Raw genomic sequence first — 27,935 nt, 5'->3', positions numbered from 1 at the left:
CAGTGAAGAGTGCACCTGTCCAAGCCATGGGCTGCTAGCACCTCCAGGAGAATTTGGTAGGAAGTGATGTCAAAGGCTTGTCAGTGACAACATCTGCAGCCTTTTCCTCATCCACTTAATGGGTCACCCTGTCACAGAAGGAAACCAAGTTGATCAAACGGGACCGCCTTTCATAAACCTGTGCTGGTTGTGCCTGATCCCCTGATGGTCCTGCACATGCCATGTGGTGACACTCAAGACAATCTGCTCCATGACCTTCCCCAGCACAAGGCCTAACAGGCCTGTAGTTGCCCAGATCCTGCTTCTGATCCTTCTTATACATAGTCATTACATTTGCTGATTTCCAGTCAGCTGGGACCTCCTTGGTTCACCATGTCTGCTGGCAAAGGATGGAAAGTGGCATGAGCAGGTCATAGAAGGTTTTTCTTTCAGATCAGAGCTGAGATTTAGTTGTTCTACTGTATTCATTCTAACTGGGTAATAATTACCAAAACTGTCAAGCAGTAGTTAAATGAGATAATTAGAATCTTGGCAGAAAAATGCAGTGGGTATGGAAAGGCACATTTATTCAACAGTTATAAAAACTCAGATTTCCTGGAGTACACTTTGAACCCACTTTTGTTGCTGCGTGGGTATTTTTCCCAGTTCTTGATGTAAATGCAAACCCACCACTACAGAACGTGGTGTCTTAACAAAGTATGCTTTCTTGAAATTGATTTTTGCATATTTGGGATATGGGATTTGCTTTCTGAGTATGGTGATTAAACCATTTGTTTTCAGAGAACTTCATTCTGATTGAGTTCCGCATATTAGTGTTCTGTCTTCAGACTTTTTATATTTTATTATTTTAAACAATTAACAAAACTTCAGCTACTGTTTAGTGCTTGCTTCCAAATGGCCATATTCAATTGGTACAAATCTCTGATCACTGGAAAGAGAAAAGTAAGGATTTGCAGATACAACCTGTGACAAGTGTGAGCACAGACCTAGTTGTATGTGAAAAACCTCAGTTTGATTGTCTCTGTTGTCTTCTCCCTCTGTCCCCCATCCCCCCCATTGGGGACAGCTGGTAGTTCCTGTTAGGAACCACATGCATGTTACTGATGTTCCAGGAGGGAATGTGGCAGTACAGGGAGCATGAATTGAGAAGTATGGCAGAGAAATTGAGAAGTGTGGGGAATCTGATAGGCAGGAGAGAGAATATAAGGGGAGGGGTCTTGGCCCCACTGTTTGTGTGATAAAAGATTGTAGTGCACTCTTTGACGTTACCAGAAGGGCTGGTTTCCCTGCCAACTTACCTTTTCCCCATACACTTCTTGACCCCACAGTACTACGGGGTATCACCTCTCAATTTCCTTTGCTTTCTGCCTCCCATCTTTCCTGCAAATAATCAGTGGCATTTTAAACTTGATGCCTTCTTGAAAGGAACATTAATACCTCCTTAACTGTCCGTTGTAGGAAGATGCCATTTTCCCAAAAAAAATTATGGCTGATTTTTAAAATGTGACAACAGAATTTCTGGGGGTTTCCTTTTCCCTAATTATTGTTAAGAATGTGGTTCATTGTATTGCTTATTTTATTTAAGGCATATGAGACAGTCACAGTCTGTCCTGCTACTTAACTACTACAAGCTGCTTAGCTGATTGTGACTGGACCTACCTGGAGAAAATGTATAAAATACATTGTCAAGAGTGAGTCTTGTTAATTGAATAGTCTTTTCCTAGGTAACAGATTCCCCTTCAAGAATATTGTGAACTTCTTTCCTAGGAACTTTACTCTGAAGAGTTCCCTTTAAAAAATCACAGGGATTTGTCGAATTTTGAACCTGGCACAGGCATCCTCTAACAATACTAAACTTCATCTATGTTTAATGAAAGTGCAGACTACAGGCAACAAATCATATGGCCATTGTGTTAATAAATAGGACTCTTTTTATGTATAGTTTGGAAAAACATACTTGTGTGTCTACAAAGAATATTACAGAATTTAAATGAGAGATCTTGTATGTGATATTTAGTATGTGCATGCAGTACATGTCAAACAACCCATGGAAGAAGACAAGTTAAATTTGGCAAGGACTGAAAATTAAGATGATGAAAGTGTAGATTCTTTTTAGTTGGGTTTTAAAACTAAATTCTTTGAGCTGGTTTCTGGTCAGGGGCCACTAAAAATACATGGAGAAGAAACTTCATCTGTTTAACAATTTCAGTGGACAAAACTCTGTTAGTACTGAAGTTGCAGACACCACAGTGCAGTGGAAAAACCTGTACAAATAGAGCGAAACAATTCTGCTTGCAGATATTTGCTGTTGAAGCCAATGAAAGGGCTGTGCTCTTCTGTGTGGTTTAGTGATGTCAAGCACTACTTGCTGGAGGCAGCTGCGCTACTGCAATGCTTTCCTGACCTTAAATAGCCTATATGCTGGGTAATGCAAGTGTTCAAATATAAATACAGGGCACGTAAGGACAGAGGGAGGCCAGAAAAGCCATCGAGGCCCCTTCCCTCCCCTGAATTAGGCAGTGTCTTCCTCAGTATTCTTCTCTTCTGGTATTTGTCCAAGATATTTACAAAACCATTCAGACTAATTGTTCCCTTGTGTTGCCTCAGTACTGTTTATTCCATATGTTAAGTACTGCGTGCGAAGCAGTTCTGCTCTTCAGTTGCTTGCTTTCCTTTCCTTTTCCTTTCTTCGACGTTGCCTTTGATATTGACCCAAACAGTTGTGCAACCTCTGTCTGTCCTGGGAAGCTGTGTGTGCCCATTGCTCTTCCCTAGACCTCTCCACGCAGGCAGGGCTTTCTGGGACATTCGGTAGAGGTAGTTCCTTCAGGTCATGTCTTTGGTCGGCTTCCCAAATTTTTTTTTTTTCTTTTGCTCTGTAAAGGGAAGATGGTTAGATGACATGTATGTGTAATTATGTAGTGATTCTCCTAATTTGTTCCATGGCTCAAACATTGTGTTTGTTTTGTGCCTGTAATGAATGCGTAACTTGCTTTCTACCTCCTCAAATCCTGTTGTTTTAAATCGGTACTCTTGTTTTTGTTAATTTACCTATTACTTAGGTTTCACATACTGCCTTCCATTGGGGTTTTATTTCTTTACATTTCATCTCTATTTTCTGATTTCTCTTTTGGCTGTTTGTTTTCAGCACTGCACACGTCTCTAAAAAATTCGTTTTGTTTTCGAGACATGAGGCTCTGGTTTTTGCATGCCAGGTAGCAGTTTTTCCTGCAGTTCACATAGAAACTGCAAGGAAAGTTGAATGATGAATGGACATCCTGACAAAACAAGTCTTGTTGAAAGTTTAGGTAACAAAAATTTGATCTATAAAAACCTAACAGCCCTTTTAATAGTGTAATAGATTCTCTGTAATAGATACAGAGAATCAGTGCATGTCCAGAACAATAATTTAGTGTTGTCTACAATTCCAGTGCCTTTGTTGTTCTTAATTTTAAAGCATTTTAACATTAGTTTTTTTAGCTCTGTTTTACATTTTTTTAACATTATTCTCTTCAGAATTAATTGTTTCCATTTATAAAAGGAGGGAAGCCTTCAGGATTCTTATGCAACAGTGAAAGCAAAAACATTTCATTATATTGTATTTATCTACATATAATTGAAAAAACCTTTCTTCCCCTCTGTGACAGTATTCTATTTAGACTACATGTCTCAGCATTAAAAAGATGGTATTTCTCACTACTATGAATTTCTTTACTGTCTTTTCATAGTATTGCATTAAAATTTTGGAGGTAACATCAATTCATAAAATACATCAAGTGCCTTAACCCAGGATAGCTGGAGTGGTTTTGTAGAAAATTATTTTGCAGCAAATAAGTGGTAGTTCTCACACCAGACTTACAGAGCTCTTTGTTGCAAAGGAACTCTGAATCATCTAGGCCAGCTTCCTGCTTGGCATGGGACTGCCACCAGCACTAGCTCAGGTTTTGTGTTGCAGCGTCTGTCCATGTCTTGAGCACCTTCCAGTGGAGATCCTACAGGCCTCCTGAGGAACCAGTCTGCTGCTCTGCCACCCTCCTTAGGGAAGGACCTCTTCTGAAATCCCAGTCTGAGACTCCCAAGGTCTCAGTAGTCCCAGTCCGTGGAACAGAAATGTCCCTTGGGACTGAAGCTGTGCAGTTGATCGTAGCAGTATTGCACAATGTCATTAGCAGTATGCCATGTACTGCAGTGTGGAAGCAAAGGCTTTTTTGGTTAGTCTCATCATGCTGCTCCAGCAGCAGGGATGGGTGAGTTCTCAAGGACGTATTGCTCTCTAGGATTTGTTCTGGCCAGAGGTCATGATGAGCTGATAGAAAGTTAAATTGAGTTCTTCTCTCACTGCTGTCACAGTGAAGGGATAGCATGAGGAGCAAGGGCATAAGTTTTCTGCATTCTGACAAGTATCACAAATGCACAGTCCTTTTGGACTAGCTGGTGCATGACTTAAATTAGAGCAGTGCATGGGATCAAATATTGAAGAATTTGGGTCAGTATTATGGGTGGTGTTATGCCACCAAGGCACATAATACTGGGAAATCTCTTTTACTTTATTTTTTTTGGCTCTGTGTACTGAAACCTTCAAGTTGCCTTTTCAATACACAGATGCTAATTTGTATTTTCCTTTCATAATTTCATATACTACAGCAGAATTTTTTAAAAAGTAAATAAATGCCCTGAAATAGAACACTAGTCATTAGCAGTGAATGATCCTGGCAATGCAACTGGCATTACTGAGTACTTTACACATACAACAGAGTACACTTAAAATGTTAGAAAAAGGATAGATTTATCCTGGTTTTGTTTGTTATACTAATGCTGTGAAAGTCTAGCATTCTATTTTTGTTCATCCACCAATCTGTTCAGCATTTGTTTAATAGTTTAATGGTAGAGTCTATATGCAACCACCCATGTTACATCAGACTCTGCAACTGGAATGTTGTTTACTTTTCACCAAGGCAACTCCCTGTTTTTGTTAATTAATATCTAACAAGGTCCTACAGCTGACTCCCTTTAAAGTCAAGAATGTAGGGGTGTAGAGGGTTTATAAGCACACTGTGCTAGCAGCAGTGTCTTTTGTACAAGTGACCTGTTAAAGGACATGGTTGGGATGGCTTTTTTTGTTTTTATGTGTGTGCATATTCTTTTATTCTTCTGCAGTTTTCTTGGGCAGGTGATGTCTGTACTGCACGTGCATACCCCTTTAATTCATGGTGCCGTGAAGTTATTTTCTGAAGCCACAGAAGGAAACTGACAAAATTTGTGGGAAAGTCTTCTGCACTGTTCTCTCACCATTCTTTGGGGGCTAAAGGAGAACTCAAGTTTCTGACGTGGTCAAATTGACAATGGTGGTTTGTGTCTAAAATGCATTTTATTTTTGACAACAAGCCATCCCTTGCATGTCTCAATTACCACAGTACCAAAAAGGATTTTTTTTTTAATGTTCAGGAGTTTTATCCAGGCTTGATTTGAAAATATGCAAGGGATACAGTGTATGCAATTTCCTTAGTGCTATTCTACTGATAAAATGTTTTAATGTCTTTTAATCTGAATATTTGTTTTCTGTTTTTGCGAACTTTAATGTGCTTATCTTCTAGGTACCCTTCTGGGATAAAATAGTACCAAATGCTGTCAGGATGTGTGAATGTATCCATGTGTGTCAGAAAGATTTCATGACTGGGAAACTAGAAGCAAATACGAACTCCCTCTCATAATCTCAGTCTGTACCAGATAAATGTTGCTAGACTTAGAAATGTCTTCTTTCTTTTATAGTCAATTTTTTTTAATGCAAAATATCTTCTCAGTTGCTGTCCTCAATTACTGCCTTGCCTTAACTTTATAGGGTGTCTTGAGGCTATCCACACTTAGGTGCACTGATACAGATTCCTCTACCATTTCCACTGATGTTATTTGTGCTATGTCCTCTAAAGAAATAGAAAAGTAAAAATTCAGTGTGTGTAGAAGTACTTTTTTTCCCACCATGAAAAAGATCTTTTTAATAATTTGGCATGTTTTTGAGCTTCAACCCCACCAGTGTATCTCAGTTACCTAGTGATAAATAAGATAATGCAGTTGGCAAGCTGATTAAAATTGTATCTTCAGGCAGGCAGAAAAGACCTTTTAATTTAATTCAGTCCTTAAAACCTGTAAAAATACTGGGTTCTATTTTAAGAACAAGTAGTAGGTAAATAGTGTTCCACCCAAAATCTGCCAACTACTGATTGTGTTTGTATTCTCTCTTTTTTTTTCTCTTAAGTTCTTTTGTTGTAGGAGGACATCTTGGCAGAGCTTCACTTATGTGGTTAAGTGCTTGCTGAGCCACAAGCAAATAATACTGTACAGTTAAGCATTTCTTCCTGCATTACCAATTTCTATTCTCTTGGGCAACAGGAGTTCAAATCTGGGCAAAGATGACAGGCATAGACCTGTTTGATTGTATTAATAATACAGAAACTGTTGCTAGCCACCACAGTAATATTTTACACTTGATCTTGTGGTTTCTCAACCCAGATTTTGGTTTTATTATACCATCAAATAGATAGGTGGATAGCTCTTGAATCCTAAAGGACAAAAGGAGAATTGTTTCAGGTTTGACAGATCCAAATTCTGCTAAAACAGGTTAAAGAGGGTATCTGGAAGCCTGAAGGGCAGTGATGATTCAGAGATGATTTCCAGTATATTGACAATGGGGGATTTCTTTTTAAATGCTCTGTCATTTTTGCTTGTGTGGCATTTTCAGTCTCTCTAAATGCCTTTGTTTGGAAACAAGGAGTAGTTAGTTTGAGGAAGTTTTCCAGTCAGTGTGTTCATTCACATGTGGAATGGAGGAGGAAGTAGAATTAGTTTGCTTATCACTTGGATATTGCAATAAAAAGGTTTTTGGATAAATTTATTTAATCACAAAATCAGTGCTCTACAGGGAAAGTCATGGGTTTTGTTATGTGTTGCTAGGGGAATGACTTCAAATTTTCCCTTTATCATAACTTTTCAAAAAGCTTAAGTAGTATATAATGCATAGTGGGAACTATGTTTTGACTTGTACCATGAAATTGAATGCATGTGAAAAATCTGTCTGTGACTTAAAATTTGCTTTTCTATGCTTTTCTGTGGTTGTCTTAAAGTTACAAAAATAGCTAAGACTTGGGAAGGTAAAGCTGTGTTGCAGGAACTCACAGGGAGCTTTTGGGAAAGTAGTTCTGAAATTCAGGTGATGGTGTTCAAGGCATTTTGAACTCCCTTTACAGTGAGGGTGTAGAACAGGTTGCCCAGGGAAGTGTGGATGCCCCATCACTGGAAGTGTTCAAGGTCAGATTGGATGGGGCTCTGAGCAACCTGGTCTAGTAGAAGGTGTCCATGGCAGAGGGGTTGGAACTAGGTGATCTTTAAAGTCCCTTCCAGCCCATGTTGTGATCCTGTGATATACCTTATTTGTCATTTCTTACACTTGTAACATGGCATAAATTCAGTTCTCAGAATACTGCAGTAGGCCTTGATAAGTTCATTTTATAATTTTGTACATGCAATATGAAAACTAAATCCTTAGGGAGGAAAAAGAGAAGTATCTTTTGGGAATTAATTTGGTCCTTTGAAGTTACTGCAGTGTCTGGGCAATCTTGATGCGGTACCTGCTGAGGAGACATACACCTTGATTAGGATACCAGTCACAACGACTGTCAGAACTGTGGCTATTTAAAATTGTTTTATGTAGAAAATATGCAAATGATCTGTTTGAATTAACTGTTGGGGAAGAAATATCTCTTTCATTTGTCTAGCTTTAGTAACATATGAAAGAGGGAAAACACTATACAAAGTAACACAAGTAGGGGAAGTTTTGGGCTTGGGGGCTTTTTTTCAACAAAACTAAAGTTACAAATTTTTAAAAGACAAACTATAAACTATATCTTGTTATTTTAACTAATAGAAATACTTTTTTTGACGTATAGTTCTTTTTTTCCCCGATTAGGAGCTTTTACTCTTTTATTCTCCAGGTTCTTTTGAGTTGTCTGTGTTTCATCTCCCCTTTAATGTGTATTTACATTGAGGGAAAAATGAAAATACCAGGTCCAGATTATTCATTAGAATTGGGCAGTTCTGGGTGTTTCCTGGTAGACAGATAATATGGTGCTGGATTTTCAAGGCAAAGTACAAAATTTTAAATGAAAATTATGTTTGTATCTTTGGGATTATGAAACATGTATGCTGAGACTTGATTAATAATAGTGTATAGTCAGCTGTTCTACAGGCATCCCTTGCTTTTACATGTATTTGTTTTTATCTCTTCTTGCAAAGTTAGAGAAATCAGGCCATGGATGTAAGTTTCAACCTTTCCCAACGTTTGGTTCAAAGAGCTGCAATTAGTTACTTTTAGTCCTGGCCAGGTTTGCATCAATGCTGTTCAGGTTCTGAACTAATTAGATACTGAATAAATAAATGCATGGTTCCTTGAAGGCTAGATGGCCTTTTGCAAGTACTGGCAACAGCTTTAGATAGGTCACTTTCCAAAGCAGATCTCCAAAGAGAGAGCAATTTGGAGCAGGTGTTACATAATCCATAGGAGTCTAAGTTTGACATGTAAAGACCTGGCTGCCTTTCTTTTTTCCCAACTAATACATGGATTTTGAAGTCACTTACTTAGGCAATAAATTTGTGCATTTCAGATGCTATTTTTCATGTATTGTCATGTTGAAAGATGAAAATTAGATGTTTCCCAACCAATTTTGTCTTTCATGCTCTGAAATTATGTACAATGCCAATCATATTAGAAACTTATGGATGTGCTAAATCAGTTGGTAACAGTTGCATGTCACAGGTTTGGCAGTCTTGAAGAATAGAAAGTGGTGACTTAGTTACAAGGAACAATCTAGATATTAGTATGCAGTACTTGAAAAGTTTGCGATGTATATAACCATGACCTCCAGCCTCTTCAGTAATACTGTTGCTATTGCTAATTTCTAACAAAAAGCTACTCTCAGGTAGTCAGGTCAGTCAGAGCAGAGATGCAAATCATTTCTGTTTCCTTAATGTTTGAGAAGTGTGTCTTTGTGTAGCTCAGGTGCTAAAAACAAGCAACACAATTTTTCAGGAAATCTGCCTCTCATAAAAGGATGAGATAGTTCCATTCTTCTTGACCACTTCCACCTTTCAGCATAGGATTCCAATGTAATTACAAATCTGAAGTGTCTCAGATGGCAACACACCCCCCCCTCCCTTGCCTCTAGTTTACACAATTCTCAAATAGTATCCACCTTTCAGATCTTTCTTCAGTGTAAACTTGAAGTGTCTTCTTTTTACCCCTTTGGTATTCTTTGTTTTCATAAGCTTGTTTGTGCTTATAAAATACATCCTGTATTCTTTCACAGTAGGAAATTTCTGGTAACTTACTGCTAAGACATTGACAGTATCTTAGCATCAGTTCAACAACCTTTTACAGTGCTATGGGGTGACAAGTTAGTAAGGAAGGGCAGGCTGGGAAACCTGTTAATGATTGATTTTTATCTGATTTGGATGTAGCAAAGAAATGGAATGATAGTTTGGAAGTGAGTTGGCTGTCTTTTAATTCCTCATCAACAGACCTTTGGATTGGTAATCTCTCCCATGCTGTAATTCTGACAAATCTTTTTTGGACTCACGGTGAAATAGCCAAGGACTGATTTGATCGTAGCTACTGAATTTATCTCCCATACTTAGACGGACTTTCTGTGGGCTTTTATCTTAATTTTGGAGGGCTCATCTGAGATTGTTTTGTTGCTGCTGTCTCATGTAATGCTGTTACATGGACTGTGGATTTCAGTAGCGAGATGTGCTACATGAGGTAAATTGAACCATCTAGTTAAGCTTGCTAATACTTTTACCTCACTTCCCTTTAGTAAAATTACCTCAATAATCAAGTTTGCATTATAACTCTCCCAAACACCAAACAAAGGAGAAGAACATTGTATCAAGTCAATGCTTGTCTTTGTCTTCCCTTTCTCTTCTGAAGCCTGTCAAAAAAAAAGATTAAACAGAGGTAGCTGTATCTCATCACCCACATCTCTTCTCTATAATGCAGTAGCTCGAAAACAAAGAGCACACAAATAGAATAAAGAAGCAGCATTAGCTAATTACAAAATTTGTTCAGTAACAAAGGTAAGAGGCCTTAAATCAAGACTCCAGTTTTTACTGTGAGTGGATCTTCACTAGTGTGCTAGTGCATCCCTAAAACACAGCCATATTTAGGGGTTGGGGTTTGCTTGTGTAGTGGTGTATCCCCCCCACACTCCTTTCCAGGGACAGCTTGTCCTCCTCCCTTGGCATCTTGCAGCTAGCCATACCTGTACACAGGGATATCACTGTGTACAGCAATTTGCTGGTGGTGTCTTTAGGCTAATTGTGTCCTTACTTGACTCCACCTACTCTGAGAAGTTTGACATACCCTGTTTCCCAAAGTAAATAGCATTTGGGGTTTGGTTGTTTTGTTCATACTGTTTCATCCCCACAGAGGAATGAAAGAGCCATTTTGTAATCTTCATTCTCAGTTTACTTCCTTCAATCTTCTCCTAAACCTCATCACATTAAGTGTTAGTGTTTCAAGTTCTCTTTCAAGCACATGCCATCCAAATCATGGTGGTATGTGAAATGTCATGTTAGGCAACTGTTGATATTGTCAGAGGGATTGTATGTTAAGCTGGGGTGGGGAAGGTAGCACGGTATGTTTTGCAGAGCTGTGCATTTTTAAAATCATCGTGATCCCTGGCATATCACTTGTACTTGCAGAAGAGGGCAGGGTCCTACGTCTTCAGATGGGGTGTTTTTCCAGATGTTCCACCCAGCCTGAGTTCATGTCAGACAAGTCAGGTCATTTCTGCAGAGCTATTGAAGTTCTCAGAAGAGGTTCTTTATTTATTTGAATGTTTCATTAGTTTCATTAAATCTAAAACTCTTTGAAGGTATACTACATTTTACTGATCACAAAAATAGTTACTTTAAAACCTTCTCTGAGAGAAAAGAAAATATAAACATTCTAAAGTTCTGCCTTTTTCTTCCCATTAGTTCAGGTTACTCGAACAACTACTTCTACTGCAATTTTAAGAAAACACCATCATTTAAATGATTTGTATCTACTTTAATCACATAATACTGTGACAGTCCTTTTAATTTTTTTTATGTGAATAGAGAGATACATGTTTGTGATTAAATTTTGCACAGTAAATGCCTTGCAGTGTCATCTAAGTATGCCACCCCACTAGAAAATCACACGGATGTGCAAAATGATAACGAAGTCCATAGAAATAGGGCTAGCACATGTGATATTTTGCCCCAAGAATTCTCCAGCCCTAAGCCATTGGTGGCTGAGGAAATTTGATTCCTATGTAATCCTGAATTAATTTTTCTTTTGTGTACCTGTCCAGCCTACCCTTTGCATACATATTGCAACAGGGAATTTCATAGCTCCACTACATCTTGCATTAAGATGTCCCTCCTTTTAGTTTTGAAACCAGCTCTTCCTGTTAGCTTGGTGTATATCTGGCCACTACACTTGTATTGGAAGAGACAGCAACTAGTCAATCTTATTCACATTTTCAACATCACTCATCATGCTATGATAATCAGTCTTCTGTCCTCATTTTCTGGTTTCCAGGCTGAGTTGTGCTGCAGACAAATTTCTACTTCTTTCCTCATGATCCCATACTTTTTTTTGTTTTGACTTTTTATTTTGTGCTGAGTTGACGTTTCAACTGAACTTTGAACCCCAAAAGCAGCTGAATGCTGTGGTACCCATTTTATATTTTTGGTTAGTGTTGTTTTTTTCTGTGTGTATCACTTCAAACTCATCTGTGTTAAGTCTCTTTCTTATTGTCATCCAGTTCTTCTGTTCCAAAGCCTGTTCATTACTCTTCATGGCTGGAGTTTATTTTGGCTACCCTCAATGACCTGTCATCCCTGAACTTCCACCTGGCAGCTCACAGGTTTGTCAGGTCATTTACAAACATTTTAAATAGCACAAGTCACTAGTGAACCCTCCTGCTAACTTAACCCCACTGTTAGAGGTAATTATTTACTTAGGCTTCTTAGTGACTCTTTCTAAGAGCTGCTGTAGGTGTGAGAGACAGGGCTACCCCTAACTGCAAAGGAATCAGTGCAGCTTTTACACAGTGCCTGCGCACACAAACATGCTGGTAGGGGGCCTCTGAAATGAACCCATTTGCATAGCACTTAGGGAAGCCCTCACAGGAAAAAAAAACCAGCTTTCATCATGTCTTTGTCATTTCCACAGCCACCTCCCTTGACTTGGGTTTATCTGAGTGAAAAACCTTAGTTTTGCTCTGCTTAAAACCAGTGGTGATGATTCTGCAGGTACAGGTGGCTCTTGGGCTACTCTTTGCTAATGGTCATTGAGTTCTCACTTGTGATGTCCATCATCAGTACTGCAAGGAGCTTGAGATGACCTTCATTGATTCCAAGAAGGGATGATCAGTCTTTGAGCAGCCTTATGAGAAACTAAAGGAAAGTTTAAAAAAGAGTATGTAGAACTACATTCAGGAGTATCCTGTGCACTCACCAAATAAAAACAGTTGAAACTGCAGTGACTTGTGCTGGAGGGCTTTTGTCCTGCAAGAGCTGACTGCCCTTGCATAACAGGCAATTGTTTTACTGTAAATCAGTAGCAAATCTAATGGTGAGTAGCTTTTGCTAAAAAATCTTGATAAACAGAACCCACTGAAAACAAGTTCCTGGCTGATTTTTTTTTCCCTTTTCAATGTATAAGAACAGAAAAATTTGCTCAGAGTTTTCTGAAAAGTTAAATGGTGGAAAAAACAAGAGCAACAAGGTCATGCACCAATAGGTCTTTCTTTGTACGATATTTTTTATACGGCATTGAGTTTGGATAATAGAAGAACTGGTTTCTGGAATTACAGGACCTTTCCTGACACATGCATTTTGCATTAGATTTTAAGATTCTAACTGGAAAAGATGGGCAGAGTACAAAAATATTTTCTAACTTAAGCGGTGGTGGTAAAGCTTCTGTATTTTCTGTTGTACTCAGTAAACATAGGCAAGTTTCCATCACCTTCTGGTATTTTGACCGTTATTTTCCTTGTGTTGATTCATTCACCTTCTTTTCCTACCCACTAAGCAAGATTAGTAAATTTACTGTGAAACTACCAGAAATTCTGGAGCCTTTTCTCTAACACAAATTCCCAGCTTAAAATTAAAAATAAAAAAAAAAAAAAAAAAAAAAAAAAAAAAAAAAAAAAAAAAAGGCATAAGCCAACTGGCTGGTGGAATCTTTTAAAATGCACACCCTATGGGTACTGCCCAAGAAGAGAGTCATAAATACACATGTCCAAAACTATAAAGATTAATAGATTCCTGCTCTGGACTATTGAGGAAAAAAAGGTCCTATCTCTAAACTTAGACTAAAAGGCCTTTGTCAGATGTTTTCAGGGTATTAAGCAACTCCTGCTTTCCAGTAAAGCTGGGAGCTGGGAGAGTGAACAACCTTTGAAATTTGCTGCAGTTGGAAATTGCCTCATGTTTTCCATTATAAATATTTTTCTTTTGTTTCTTGTATTTAAAAAAATTTCAGTTGCAGGCTGAGGTTTTCCATATGAGATAGCTGTTTCAAATGAGTCCTGTTTTGAAGCTTCCTTAGGACTAACGTGTTTGCCTTAGTGATTCAGTTTCCATCCCTCAAGAGGTATCAATATTTTTTTTCTGTGACAGTGTCAAGTTATACCTTCCTTTGACACCTCAGGTTTACAAAACTTTTTATGAACTTTTCCTTTGAGTGTGCACCTGTATGCACTAATGGTAAAGAAAGTGGATTGCTAGTATTGTATTGACACTCCTAGGGTTGTGGTTAAGAAGGCATTTGTAGAAGCTCTTGAACAGTGGTTTTGACATATGATTTACCTAATGGGATGAATTTTCCTATGCTTGTTCTTATTCAGGAAGTATCTGAGTGTCACATGTGCAATGTGAGTTTAATCAGTTGATTTCCAGTTTTTTTCTTTAAGCTTTCACATTAATCAATGGGGTTGGGTGGGGGGGAGGGGGGTGTGTTTCTTGGAATTGCTATCATTTTCTGCATAGACAGAGCTTGAGGCCTTGGCTGTTTTCCTGCTTGTTACCTCTGCCAAGGACTTCAGTTCCTCCCTAGATATGTTGTGTGATGGGAAATTAGGGTTATTTTTTAATCTGGTTTCCTGGGAAAATTGATTTTTTTTTTTTTTTGGCTGCAAAATTAATATGATCATGCTATCTGTATGTACAGATATCTGTAATTTTTGTCCTGCTAATGTTTTTGAGCCTACTGGTCAATTTGGGGGGGAAAATAATTGCAGAAAGGTAGAAGTCTCGAAAATAGGAAATTCGCATCGTTTTTATAGTCCCATGAATATAACCACTAAGAAGAAGAAGATACTGTTACTGCCACCTGAAGGAAAGGCTGAAGCCCCTCTGTATTCAGTGCTGAATACAGTGCTGAAGCTCACTTCAGTATTCAGTGAGCAGAGAGACAATATGGGAGAAAGAAATAATGAATATTGTAATCTTAGAAAGTGCTTCAATTAAAATTCATGCCTTATTAAACATTAGGTGAAAAAAAACCTCTCTTCAGTCAAGATTCCTCTCCTGAATGAATTCTCTGATATCTTGCAAGGCATAAAGAACATTTGAAGCTTTTCATTTGGCTAAGGCATTTAGGATATCTTTCCAGTGTGGTTTCTGTGATGTTTATAGGGACTGAACTCCTGCTGTGCTGTGGCTTTAACACAGCCCGTGTAAAAAGTCAGTCTGATACATTGTAGAAGTCTACTGGAAACCAGACTTTGTTACTGTGCTACTCAACAACTTCCTTCTTACTTCTCCTGTGAATGGTCCTGATTCGAGCAAATAAAGAGGGGTAAACATTGACTGGCAGGTAGTCAGGAATAACAGAAATACAGAGATTACATTCATGGAATAATATAGCTGATGTTTACATACATAACACTCATAAAGAAGTAATTCATCAACCTTTATTAGGTCATGTCCATGTATTGGTATGACATTAACGTTGGTAGCATTGTGTTGTTATAGCACGTGTGTAGAGGAGGATCAAATTACTGCAGGTGTGTGAACCAAAACTTTGAAATTGTAATTCTTTTGGGGGTTTGGGGGGAAAAAATGTTGACTTAATATTACACATTTTTTCTATGAGCTTATGTATGAGGTAAAAAGGCAATATCTCATTTTATCAAGGAGACATTCAGATAAGGATTTATGTGTCCAAGGTTGTTGTAACTGAAATAAATAAATAAATAGTGTGATGTATTATACAAATGCCAAGTTCAAGCCATCAAACAAGAGAAAGGAAAAAATAGGAGAAGTTTGGATTGGCTTTCGTTTCTGAAGTCAGAAGTAGATTAATGATGCTAAGACTCTCATCTCACTATTGTTTTTTTTAGCTTGAAAAAATACATTAGGTACAGTAGATCCAAATCCTAATCTAAGTATATTGTTATTTTAAACCAAGGTGGATAAGAATTTACCTCAGTAAAAGAGGATCAAATCTCATTCCCTCCTTTGTATCACAAAACAGCAGTTAAACCCTATGCCTGATTCGTAATCTGGAGTGAAATTGGGCATATATAGTATCCTGGCATTGCATCATTACCTGAGCTCCTAGTGAAAGGTAAAAAATCTGAAAGCGTGAGATGACTTCTTTGCTGTCAGTGTAACCGCTGTGATTTTTAAAGAAATTAAAAACAATCGGTATCCAAAGAAACACTTGCCATAGAAGTAATTACTAACGGAAAAGCCTTCAGTCATTTGCAAGAAGGAAGCCCAGTGAACGTAAGGTATATGCAGGGAAGTTTAGATTTAAAATCACAACTATATTTTTTTGGTTTTATAGAGTCATGGTTTTTTTCTTCTTTACTCAAACTTCAGCAGACCTAAAATCTTCATAAGCTAGCACATTCATTATAATTCACTTCAAAACATCCAACAGTGGCCTGTAAGTTGAAGACAGGAAACAGAAAAAGCAAAGAGCATATGATTTCTGAGAACTTCTGTCTTCACAACAAAATAGTACCTAAGCAGGCAGGAGCCCCAAATCAGCTATTTCTGCCCAGGTAAACTAGACTTCTAAAACACTACTTATAGATTTAAGTAATATGGAGGTTTCATTTCTTACATTCTTTAGTCAATTCAAAAATAACTTCTCATGAGTGACAGATCCTCACAATTAAAAAACTTGTGAAGTTGTCTTGATCTGAAATCATGTACTTTTGTGGTTGCAGATCAATAGCATAGATAGTGTGCAGCACCTACTTTGAATGTTGTAAAATGGGAAAACAGTTAACCTACCTGAGTGAGTAGTATCCAAGGGGTTTTGATGACACTGTGATGTTATTAATTGACGGAAGGCAGAACTTGGGATAAACTGAAATGGCTCAACAGTAAACTTCACCTTGAAAGGTGCTGAGGACCTGATTGAGTAATTCTGGTTGTACTCCACTTCTGAAGTAGTTGTGAGTTCTGCTCAACTTTTATTCAGATACAGTAATATTCATTCCCTGACCGAAATTGTATCAAGGATTGTGCATTAATGTATTCGAAGCAATCTGTAGAAGCACTATACACAAATTGTATCATGTGTTCTTAAAACACTTTGTATTTTTGGTAAAAGGTATTTTAATACGACATGTAGTACTGCTTCAATGCTTTTATTTTTGGTAATCATCTTATCTTTTTTACATATCTATATGACTCAAGAGCCTTAATATAATTTCCAAAAGAGAATACTTTATTTAGGAAGCAATTCAAGATGTAGAATCTTAATATTTCAATCTTACTAAATAACAGAACAGAAAATATTTAAAAGCAGACAGTCTTTCTAAAAATTCTTCATTCTTCAACTAAAGAGCCTGGTTTATCAAAGCACCTGATATTTATTCGTAAATACATCTACTTGCAGATGCCATTTAGGCCATCCTAATATCTTACCACTCAACATCTTAAATGTTAAGCAATATTAATCAAATCCTTAAAAAGCGATAAGGTGGAATTTTTATCTTTCAATAGCCATGTAAGTATTTGCAGCTTCTAAGGGAAAGAAGGACAGCTTTAAAGACAGTTTAGGGGGTAGAAGTGTCTATGTTCGACCAATGGCCTGACTGATATCTGTATGTGCACTATGAATGTTCATTATCTCTTCTGGGATAAGGGGAATCTTTGTGAAAAGAATTTTTTGCTGCAGTCTTTGCCTTGCAGAACATGCTATAATGAATGTGCTCCATGACCAAAATCCAGGCATCAGTGTAAACAAAATCCTGTGAATACCTGTATTCACCTTCTGACCAACTTATGCGCTGCTGTTAAGTTACAAATTATCAGATTTCCAGCTTCTTGTGTATATATAGGGTCCCTGCTTCAGTTTTAACACAATGAAGACTGTGGGTTTATTTTCTGCCTTTTCTGTTTTAAAAGTAGACCCATGTCTGCCTTTCTACAGAAGGAACCTTTGTTACTTCTGGTCTAAGACCAGAGTTTCAAAGTGCAAGTGTTTTCTTCTGAGAATTCTTCTCAGTCTTTCCACCTACCAAAGGCTGCCCTTGTGCAATGTGATCCATAGCTCTGCTTCCCTCTGTTTTGAAGAGAATGTATTAGGATAAATTTTGAATTATTTGCATTCATGGGAACAAAACAGACTTACACAAATTCCTGTGGTAAAGACTCTAAAAACTGTCTGAGCAGATTGATATCACCTTGTTAAATGAGTAAGAGTTTAACATGGTTCATATTAGCTTGTCAAGCCACAGTGGCTGTGTTTACATGAAAAACTGGTGTTCTCTTGCCTTGTGTCCACATGTGTATTTGGCTTACATAAAACCAGAGTGCACTCGGCCTCCTGGAGCATTTAGCAGGAGCACCAGACCAGACTTGTAGCATTCCACATCATTTGTGAACATAAGATAAAGCCAATTTCAAGATCTGAGCAAGAATGCCCTTTAATCATGCTGCATACACATGGAAATCAGTGTCAGAAGCCAGATCTATGAAAGAAAAACATTTTCTCCTTTAAATTTCTCTCTCCCTCAGGCATTCTTATCGATGACCCAAATGCTCAACTTCATATCCAGAAGTTTTCCGGCATGTTGCTCTCATTTCATTTCTGAAATTTTTCTGCAAGTTTTCTTGCCTTCTCAGTATGTATTTCTTGTTCTTCATGTAAGCTAATTAAATGTGATGCTGATGAAGCAGAGGACAGGATGTTTCATACAAAATATTTCTCCAGATAGACGAGATTCACAAATGAGGATTACTGTATGGCCTAAGGAGAATGAAAGAAAAACTGCATGAGACAAGTTTACAACACAGCAATGTTTTAGCATAGAGGCAAAAAGTAAATGCTCTACAAAATGACTATGTCACTGGAAGTGTTAGGCATTAAGCAATATAGGAAAAGATTAACAATAAGAGATAATTACTGTAATTTGGCAAGCATATTAGGGAACATAAAATAAGGAACAATATGAGCAAGTGCAATCACAAAACATAAAGGGTTGCAAGTTATAGGAAATGACTGTTCTTCAGAAAAAGGCAAGAACAGTAGGCAGGGAAGGCAACAGAGTCATAAGGTTTTGAGAGTCATTTTCCTCCTTTGTGATAGACACTGCTGGTTAGCTGGGTTTAGTACAAGTACTGGGAAATTACCTGCCATGTGAAAAGTCACAGTGTAGTAAAGTGGATGTTATTGAATGCATGCTGTAAGAGTCATCAGAAATTACAGATAGATACAGTGTATGTTTGTACATGCAACTGATACTGTCTTAGAGCAGTTATTGATTTATGTTATCCACTTTATTGAAGGATAATAAGATGTACATAGATTTGTGATAAATATTCAGTTCAACTGAACTGTTTGGGAGATCTTCATCACTAAAGTAGAGTGGATTATAAAAGAGTAGATCAGTATGTTAAGTGCTGTGAAGCACTGTGTAACATACCACCCAGGCTTCAGTGCAGTGAGGAATTTCCAGGGATCCTTACAATAAATAAATCCTGGATTCTTTTGTTAATTTACTGGGTGCTTTTGTTTCAGTAGAGCATACTGCTCACAGCATACCAGCAGTCCAGTCTTTCTTTTTCTTCTTTTTCCAAAAGTTTGTAATTCCTAGCTTCTGTCTTCATGCTACACCATTTTTAGTTCCTTTCTTTGACACAGCTCTTCCAAGGCATTACATTTTTCCCTTGAAGCAGAAGATCCAATGCCCAGTATTATTTTACTTGCTTCTTAGAAGACCCTTAATATATTCACAGTTTAGGTGGTTATAAATATATCAGCAAAACAAGTAATGCCATTAAAGATACCTTTCTGAAGAACAGGAGTTTGAAGAATAACAGATTCAACTTTCTTCCTTCACAGATCTTGAGAAGAAGAAATGGGGAGAGCCCATTATTTTAAACAAATTCCTGGGTTTATGTTGGTATCTCAAACCATTGCAGGGTGGAAAAGTTTAACAATTCAGTTACAGTTGACTTTTTCTTCACCCAAAATTTTGTCATAGTTGTGATGAGTCTCCAGCCTCTTTCACATTTGCTTTTCTTTCTGAGATGTATGCAGAAGAAAATTGAAGGAGGGTAGGCTACATGGTCTTTCTCTTGTACGTTTTTGAACTTCTGTGGAAATTAAAACAAAACAGGACTGCACAGTGCTCTCTTTATTACTTATCTGCCTGTGTTGCTTATCTTATCTGCCTTTTCTGTTCAGTGATGTTTGCTGCTGCTCTATTTGTCTGGATTTCTTTCTTACAACTTTTCCTGGTGGTTTGGGAGTTTTATTTGCTGTTATTTCCTTATTGCATTGAATTCTCTGTGAAAATTTTCTCTGACCTTTCTTTAGTTCTCACTCAGGTCTCTCTTAATTTGCTACCAACCCTTAAGAAATAAGCAAAATGCTTTGGAAATTATTTGTCTACATTGTAAGTGATAAAGGTTTAAGTCTTCTTTCTGTTCTGCAATGTACATGCTTCCTACCTTCTCATTCAATTCCTCTCTCTGCAGCATAGTTTGAAATAGTAGACTGTGAAAGTTCTTTGGGACAGAATCCATGCCCTCCTCTTTAAATGGTGAGGCATCTAGAAACTGATTCAGGGCTTCTTATATCTGTTTCCTGTAAATATTATTTAAGGAATTGTTATTGAGTAAAAATATTTAATATTTAATATTATAAATTGAAATTAATACTAGTAAGCAGTACCTTTTGGGAGGGAAGGGGAAGGATACACCAAAGTTCTATTTTTGATATCATAAGAACTGTCTCTAAATTCAGCTCTTCTGTCATTTATTATGGATTCTCATTATTATCTGCCCCAGTTGACTGAGTATAGTACATTTGTAATACACATTACTATTAGTGATTTTTTTTGCAGGAAAACTAAGGGGGCATCAGTTCAGTAGGTTGTGACACAAAAGCAGCAGTTTTCAGAAATTTTTAGCCTTAAAGAGAAGGCTAAAACTCTTTTTATAACCTGCAGAACTTTTCATATTTTCTTTTTGAATCTGTTGATAGCGTATTATGAAAAACAATTCTATATTAATACTTTTAAATAGTTTGAAATATATTGCTTTATACTTTTCCCTTTTATGTTGTCAGAATGAGTAAGTGACCATAATTTTTGTACCATTTTATGGAGTGATACTGTTGACACCAGTTAGGTTAACCTGTACACTTCAAAGCCTCACTGACAATTTCTGTTGCTTGGACTTTTCCTTAAGTTTGTACCTTGAGGTCTGATGGAGGTGCCAGAGACCAATCAGTAGTGCTGGGCTGCCTGCCTGCCCAGCTGTCTGCTGTGAGCCACAGGTCAGTTTATAAAAGTGGGTCCTGTCACCCAGAGAAAAAAGCAATGTGGTGCCTGTTGTAGGCAAAGTGCTTGTGTGCCCTGTGGTACCACTGTGTGACATTAAATGTCCCATCAGCCAGGTAATAACTGTTATCCTCTTGTGGTTTTGTTTCTTCAGAGAATGTAAGATGTGAGGATGGATGGTGGAGTGCTCCCTTTTCCAGCACTAGCAGCCCAGGTTTTCACTCACTTAACACACTAGTAGAAATCTGGCAATCCCCTTTACGCAGAATGTTTCTGTGTGTAAAGATCCATTAAGCAAAGGAAAAATCCTTTCAGTCCTGATTTATTAAATACAGAGGAAATACTAATATTTTCAGACTTTTATGCTATCATACAGCAGTAAGAAAAACTTGATACTGCAGGAGTATCTGTTCTTTCTTCCTCTAGCTCTCAGTACTCAGAGAAGAGATGAAAAGAAACAACTTCTAATGTAATTATAGGGTTAACCATCTATTAATGCCATGCTACTTGAGTTATTTTCTTTGAGAAGGAGTAGAATCCTGGGGACAGAGCTTTTATCTCCACAAATCCTTCAATATTGAATCACTCTAGGTGTGGTTTGCATTTGTCTGATAGATTACAGTCTGCTAGAACCTAGAATCTGTACACTTAATGTAAGTCTCCTTGGCATCACCACTTATTCTAAAATGGCTAAGACATTATAGACAACTGCTTCTTTCTTACAATTTTACCTGCAGCAGAATAGACAAGTTGGAATAACCCAAACGTAGTATTTATTAGCACTTACATATTACTTCATCCCACAGCTTTTGTACTAGTCTATTAATGTTATTAAACTTCCATGTACTTCAGTGTAAACATCTGAACATTATAGGTGGGCAAGCAGAGAAGCAGAATGGTTGAAATTACATGCTAGAACATACAGAGTCAGCAGAAGAGCTGAAGTAAAGCTCAGTAAGTCTGACTTGCAGTTTTCTGCACGTTCTGTGAAACTAGAATACATTCTGGTTTTAGTATTTGCTCTTTACAGTGATTATTTAATATTTTTTTTCCAGTCACTAGTCAGGACAAGCTCAGAGGTATTTACTCTGAACCACTAGTAGGTCAAGGAAAAAATGATGGTATCATCCTTTCAGCTCTAATGGCCAGATGCTGAGTCTGAGTTTGACCAGGATTCTTTCTTCAGATAAGTAGATTTGGCATAGTTTTCCCTCTAGGTCTGTGATTGTATTTCTTTTTCCAGTACATTCAATAATATAGATGCCTCAGATTAGATCTCTTAGCTGAAATCATGCATTTGGCTTTACCAGTATTATAGTAGAAGTAATTCAAAATAAAAATTGTTTCTTTAAAAATAGAATGGAAATTTTTTTTGACATGCTTGCCTTTGTGATAGATTTGAGTGGACAAGCAATATGTTAATTATGTTTGCTTTAAATGGACTATTACAGGAAGGGAAAGAAAATGCTGTCTCAAACCTAGACTGTCCAATTTTTCATTACAAATGTTCTGTTATTTTACTGCTAAGCTTTGTGTTGCTGATCGAAGCATTATCCCAAGGCTTCTGCCAAGCACCACGTTGTTTGTGTGATAGGAGGGATTTCGTTACAGTCAGGCAAGCCTGAAAAATGGTAAACTGACAGCAAATCTGGGATCATGGTTGCTAAGGCAGCTTTTGTGGTCACGTGCTTTTATTTGATGTGGTTCCTTGTGTCTCTTGTGCCAAATGGTGTAATGTACTAAAGTGATGAAACTGCAAAAGAAAAAAAGTCAACTATTTACTTCAGCAACAAAGGACAAAGAGAACAGGGAAGGAGATCAAAGCCCTTAACATGCCTCTCAAAATAGGAAAAAAGAGCAAAAAGAAGGGAATTTCTTTCCACATGCTTGAGGCTACTCTTGGATATAGCCATCATGAGTAAAAAACCTTTAAATGCTCGTGTCTGTCTGCAGTGTGCTTCAGTTTCAAAATACAGCTGGTATTACAGAGAGTTAAAAAGGTAATTTTGCCAATCTTGGTAAAATAAAGGGCTGTAGTCTAAAAAGTCTAAAGTCTACTTTCCATCACTGGTACATGGATTTACAATGCTTTAACACTGACAGAAAAGCTCGTAATTACTTTCAACCCGTATAAAAGGTCTTTCCCCTCAGAGGCAAATTTTTAAATTGTTTACATTTTCAAAGTTAGACAAATCTATAACTCCATCACTCACAATCATTGAACTTGTCTTTTCCCTGTTTTCTGTGTGTTTTGCAGAAAGAATATATTGGAGTTAGAAATGTTGAGTGCAGTCAATATTATGTACCAAATTCTTTTGGTATAAAGCTGTTTAATGCTATATCACACTGTATTCAGGCTAAGTATGATTCTTACAGTTCTGAACCTCCTCAGCCAAATACACATTTTCAACTCTCCCTAAAAAAAAAACCAAAACACTCCTATCAAGTAAGGTATACTTTTAAGAGTATAGCTTTTCTGTTGATGTTCTTTTCTTGGTGACATTTGTTTCACAGAAAAACTTATGCAATTTTTGAAAATGAGGAATGGGAACAGGTACGGGGGGAGCAAAAAATATACTCTGTATTATGTGTGTACAGGTCCTTAGCTGTAGTAGCATAACCTGTGTTAGCACTTAACTCTTTAAACTGTGATGTTGAGAGTGGTCTGAAATAATCCTCATTTTTCAGACTTAGCTCAGAAGTTTCCCAGCAATCTAGAGAAACCTGCAGGGTTTTTTTCTCTTTGGAGAAAGAAGGAAGCAAAATGAATTGCAGGGAAGAGGCGGTGCTAATGAGGGAGTCTAGGGGAACTAGGCAGGCCCAAGAGCTGTAGGGAAGGGGGATAGGAGGAGGAGCATCGCTCTCTATATGCCTGTAAGTATGCCTTGCTAAAGCACTCAGTCTTCTGAGATTGAAACTTGCAAACCCTTCTTCCCTTAATGAAGTGATGGGCAAATTACTGGTCCTTTACCGTAAATACTCAAGAACAAAACCAGTCACTTCTCTAAACTTGTGAATTAATGCTAAGCCATTTATTGACAATGATTTCTTGAGAAAGACATTATAATTAATTATAAGTTATCAAAAAATGTGAAAGAATTTTGCATTTTATATGTTGGCTTGAATAAATAGATGCATTGAGAGACAGACAGAGCAAGTCACTTGGAATGCACCAGTCAACAGCAGAAATGTAAACATACTCCAGCTATGCTTTCTGAACTTGTATTTCAGCATGTCACAGGACAAAACTTCTATTAATGCAGGCTGACTGCTGTACTTGTTGAATTCAGTAATGAGTTCCTCACAAAATGCAATTTAATTCACTGACCATGGATCAGAAACACATTGTGACTGACTCTGGAAGTCCAGGAGGACAGGACCTTGCTGCAAAGGAGTCTCTGCTCTGTCTTAAAATGAGATGTATGAAGTTGGTTTGCAGAGCTGAGTAGGCTTAGGGTAAGAGAAAGCAAATAAAATTCTGAGGCCAACAGGTCTTTGTTCCAACATGTTTGTAGAGTCTTATCTCTGAGACAGGTAGATCTACCACGTATTTAATCATCATCTGGTACTAGTTGAAATGAAATCGCATCCCTTAAGACTGTTGCTTCATGAATTGTTAAAATTACAGAAAATACCAGACTGTTAGAATTCTAGCCTTTAAAAAGTAGCATTTATTGGAAAAAACAGTGTAAAAATCAAACACAATTCAATTGGTTGTACTGAAACTAGCCTTACTCTGGCAGCTGTAAGGAAGCAATTGTCTGTGCTTTCCTCATCATATCTCTTGATGTTTCTTGTTTAACATTTTTTGTTGTTGTGATAAAATGAATGTGGGGTTTTTTTTTGTAGGGGGTGTATAGCACTGGTACTGAGAAGGAAAGCTTGATTGCACACAGAAGTGTTTAAGATCTATGCTCCAAGAGGCCAAACTATCTGGAAAGCAGATTTGACATGCAGCAATCTTTAGCTTGTACTGGTGAAATACTTTGCCAAATGGAATGTCCTTCACTATAAAAGGCTTCTTATAGCACTTTGTTTGGTACTTTTGCTTTTGATTGGACTGTGAGGTATCTCAAAAAGCAGCCTTAGATGTTGAACTGCATGGTCACATTCCCTTGACCATTGTCTCCATTTTGTATCCTTTACAGGTCCTTCTTTGGCATTGTGTAAGTCTCTTCTTTCTTCAGTCACAGGTTTATTTTAAGTCAAATGAATTATTACATTCTCTCTCCTGTTCTCAGGGTTGTGAGGTACAGCAAATATGTTCCTTTAACATGACAGACATTGTAGTACAGCATAGTCAAATCAAACTTTGAGCAATAGCTTCTTCACATGTTAAAAAATAAAAGGTAAATATCAGTTTAATGAGGCAGATGAATTTTAATTGCTGAATGCTTATAGACAGTTTTGAGATGGTCAGAGGCAAGGTCCTGTGCAAATGCAGTATTTGATTAAAATATTTAATAAGCAGATTCTTTGACCCAATAGAGGGAACAAAGATGCCTGTCCACTCTTAATTTTCCCTACCCATAATTATTTCTACAGAATATAAATTATATATGGTACAGCTTTATTCTGTTTTCAGAGGATAATTATACTAGAAATTCCAGCCTTCTTTCTGTGGAGGGACCTCTTTCTCAGAAACCACACCTTTTAGCAGTCTGTTTTTCATTTGAGAAGGGCTGGGTTTCCATTTATGTCAATACATTTTTATGGGATGGCTACTTTCAAGAGATGGATAGAGGTAAAATGGGAAGCCCTTACTCACAAATCATAATAATTCAGCCTGGAAGATGTATTGTAAGCTGATTATATAGTAGTGAAAGCTTTTTTTTGCATGTGTAGTCTGTTAGAGATGACTTCTAATTTCGTACCTGCTATTGTAACTGGGAGAGAAGCCAGTAATTCCTGTTGTAGTCATCTGAGCATCTTCAGTGCTATGTCCACACTACAAGGGAACTTGAACTTGGTGTCAAATGAGGCAAGGCAGGATGCAAAGTGGACAGTACCAGTTGCTCTGTGTATGAGATTGGAGGCTTTTATGGATATATTTACACAATATGTAAGGAGTTTAATAAGCTGGAAGTCAGGGTCCTAAAATAAGGTTCACAACCCACTTCTAACATACCAGGAGGTCAAGTTTTCCAGTCTCCAATGTTACAGATCAGTGGACCCGCTATACTTGCAATTTTGTAGAGAACATATTGTTTCAGAAATGTTCCAACTTTCTAATCATCTTAGTCGTACTTCAGTGCTTTTAACCATCCACAAGTTGCAAAATTATATTCTTGTGTGAATAATTTTAGTAAGGGGGTAGCAGCAAGGAAACTGAATTCTGTTTTTAAAAATCCCATTTGAGTCTTACTTCTGCTGGAAAAGTTTGTTTGTTTTTTTTTTATGTAGCTGTGGTGTACTCAGGGCTTTTTTATTTCATCGTTGCATATGCAAAATCCAGACCCGCAGAACTGTTCCATGTGGTGAACAGTCTGCTAAACCCAGACTGTTTTGCCTGAGTAGCAGATTTCCATATACCTCATTATGAGTTTGGGATTTTTGTGATTTATGTAGGCTCTGTTCCTTCAAAGGGATGCATGACTGTAGACCTTTATACCTACCAAAGTGGTTTCTTATCAAGTACTGAGGAAAATAAGAGGCCAGATCCTGTTGGAGAGTAAGAGACTTGTTTTGCAGAGAAGAACTTTTCTTTCTAGTCTGTGTAATTTGTCATGGAAACATCATGTAAACAGGAGACTACACAAAAGTAACTTAGCTCTTGAAGCATTTTTATGGTGTCCAAGTTGGTTCTGAATGGTTAGTGAATGATGTAATCCACAGTGTGTAATGCAAATTTTGATTTGGTAAGGGACTATAAAGAAACATTTAGGTCATTGCTGCTAGAAGGAAGTAGCATGGACTTTACCTAGTTGTTGCCTTGTACAGCCTGATTTAAATAAGTGTTAGATCTTTCCACACCAAAGAAGCCATTATTCTGAGTAATAGCAGGTGTGCTTCAGTCTTCTGTCCTTTGATAGAGGCAAATGGTTAAGCTGCCTAAATACATATCTGAAGTTACCTTATTTCTGTGAACTCCTGCCATTCAGATGTCCAGCATGTGCATGGACAGAATTAATATCCTTGTTTTTGTCATTTCCTACTGGGCATGAACAAAATCATAGACTCATCGACTATAATCATAAACCAACGCAGATTAGCAAGAAGGAGCTTATCTGGCCAAGCCACTCCTCAGAGCAGGGCCAGCTCATGGCCCCTGTTGTTCAGCTGAGCTTTCAGCACCTCCGAGGACATAGCACCACTGAGCCCCACTTCAGAGAAGCCTCTGACTCCACCATCTCTATAATTTTCCATTAGATAATTGAAGGCATCAATATGCCTTCAACTTCCCTCCTCAGTATCCCCCCTCTGCAGTGTTCTCTGAAGACTGAACAAACCCATTTCTTTCAGCATCCTCCTTACATCATCATGTACCTGACAATCATTCTGACTCACTGCCCCCTTGATTTAGTAGGTTAACATCAGTGTTCTGTTGGGAAGTCCAAAACTGGAGTCAATGACATGATTGATATTTGCATCTGCCCATCTATGACTCCTCAGTCCCAATTATTTTGATTATTCTTAGCTGGTTTGACTGAAGGTGGATTTTGGAATAGCTGAGGACTTCAGGTCCTCTCCTCCCCCACTAACAAGATATCTGAACTACAGTACTCCACATCCTACTGCTGAGGGCTAAGAAACAGAACCTTTCACAATAAAAAAGCTATTTCCTGAGAGAATGTTTTGTGTTAGTGATACTCTTAATTTAATTTACAGTGGTTCATGGTGTACCCACTACTCCACATCCTACTGCTGAGGGCTAAGAAACAGAACCTTTCACAATAAAAAAGCTATTTCCTGAGAGAATGTTTTGCGTTAGTGATACTCTTAAGTGGTTAATTTACAGTGGGTCATGGTGTAACCTGTTTTTATAGATGGTGTCACTCAATAGTTTTTATTATCACCACAGCATAGAATATACTTCCTCTTGCCTGTCTGACTTCAAGAATAGGGAAAGAGGACTGTGCAGAAATAATTTTCAAATCCCAG

At 37.6% G+C, this 27,935-nt stretch overlaps 1 protein-coding gene across 2 annotated transcripts in view; it reads left to right on the top strand.

Annotated features, from left to right (window-relative positions):
• The window catches only part of BABAM2 (BRISC and BRCA1 A complex member 2), a 162,650-nt gene that overhangs the window by 94,778 nt on the left and 39,937 nt on the right, over window positions 1-27,935 (top strand). The gene's annotated exons all lie outside the window — the stretch shown is intronic.

The sequence above is a fragment of the Pyrgilauda ruficollis genome, unplaced genomic scaffold, assembly GCF_017590135.1.
Source record: "Pyrgilauda ruficollis isolate IOZ18807 unplaced genomic scaffold, ASM1759013v1 scaffold4, whole genome shotgun sequence".
NCBI classification, from domain to species: Eukaryota; Metazoa; Chordata; class Aves; order Passeriformes; family Passeridae; genus Pyrgilauda; species Pyrgilauda ruficollis.
This window is presented reverse-complemented; position numbering and strand designations above follow the sequence as displayed.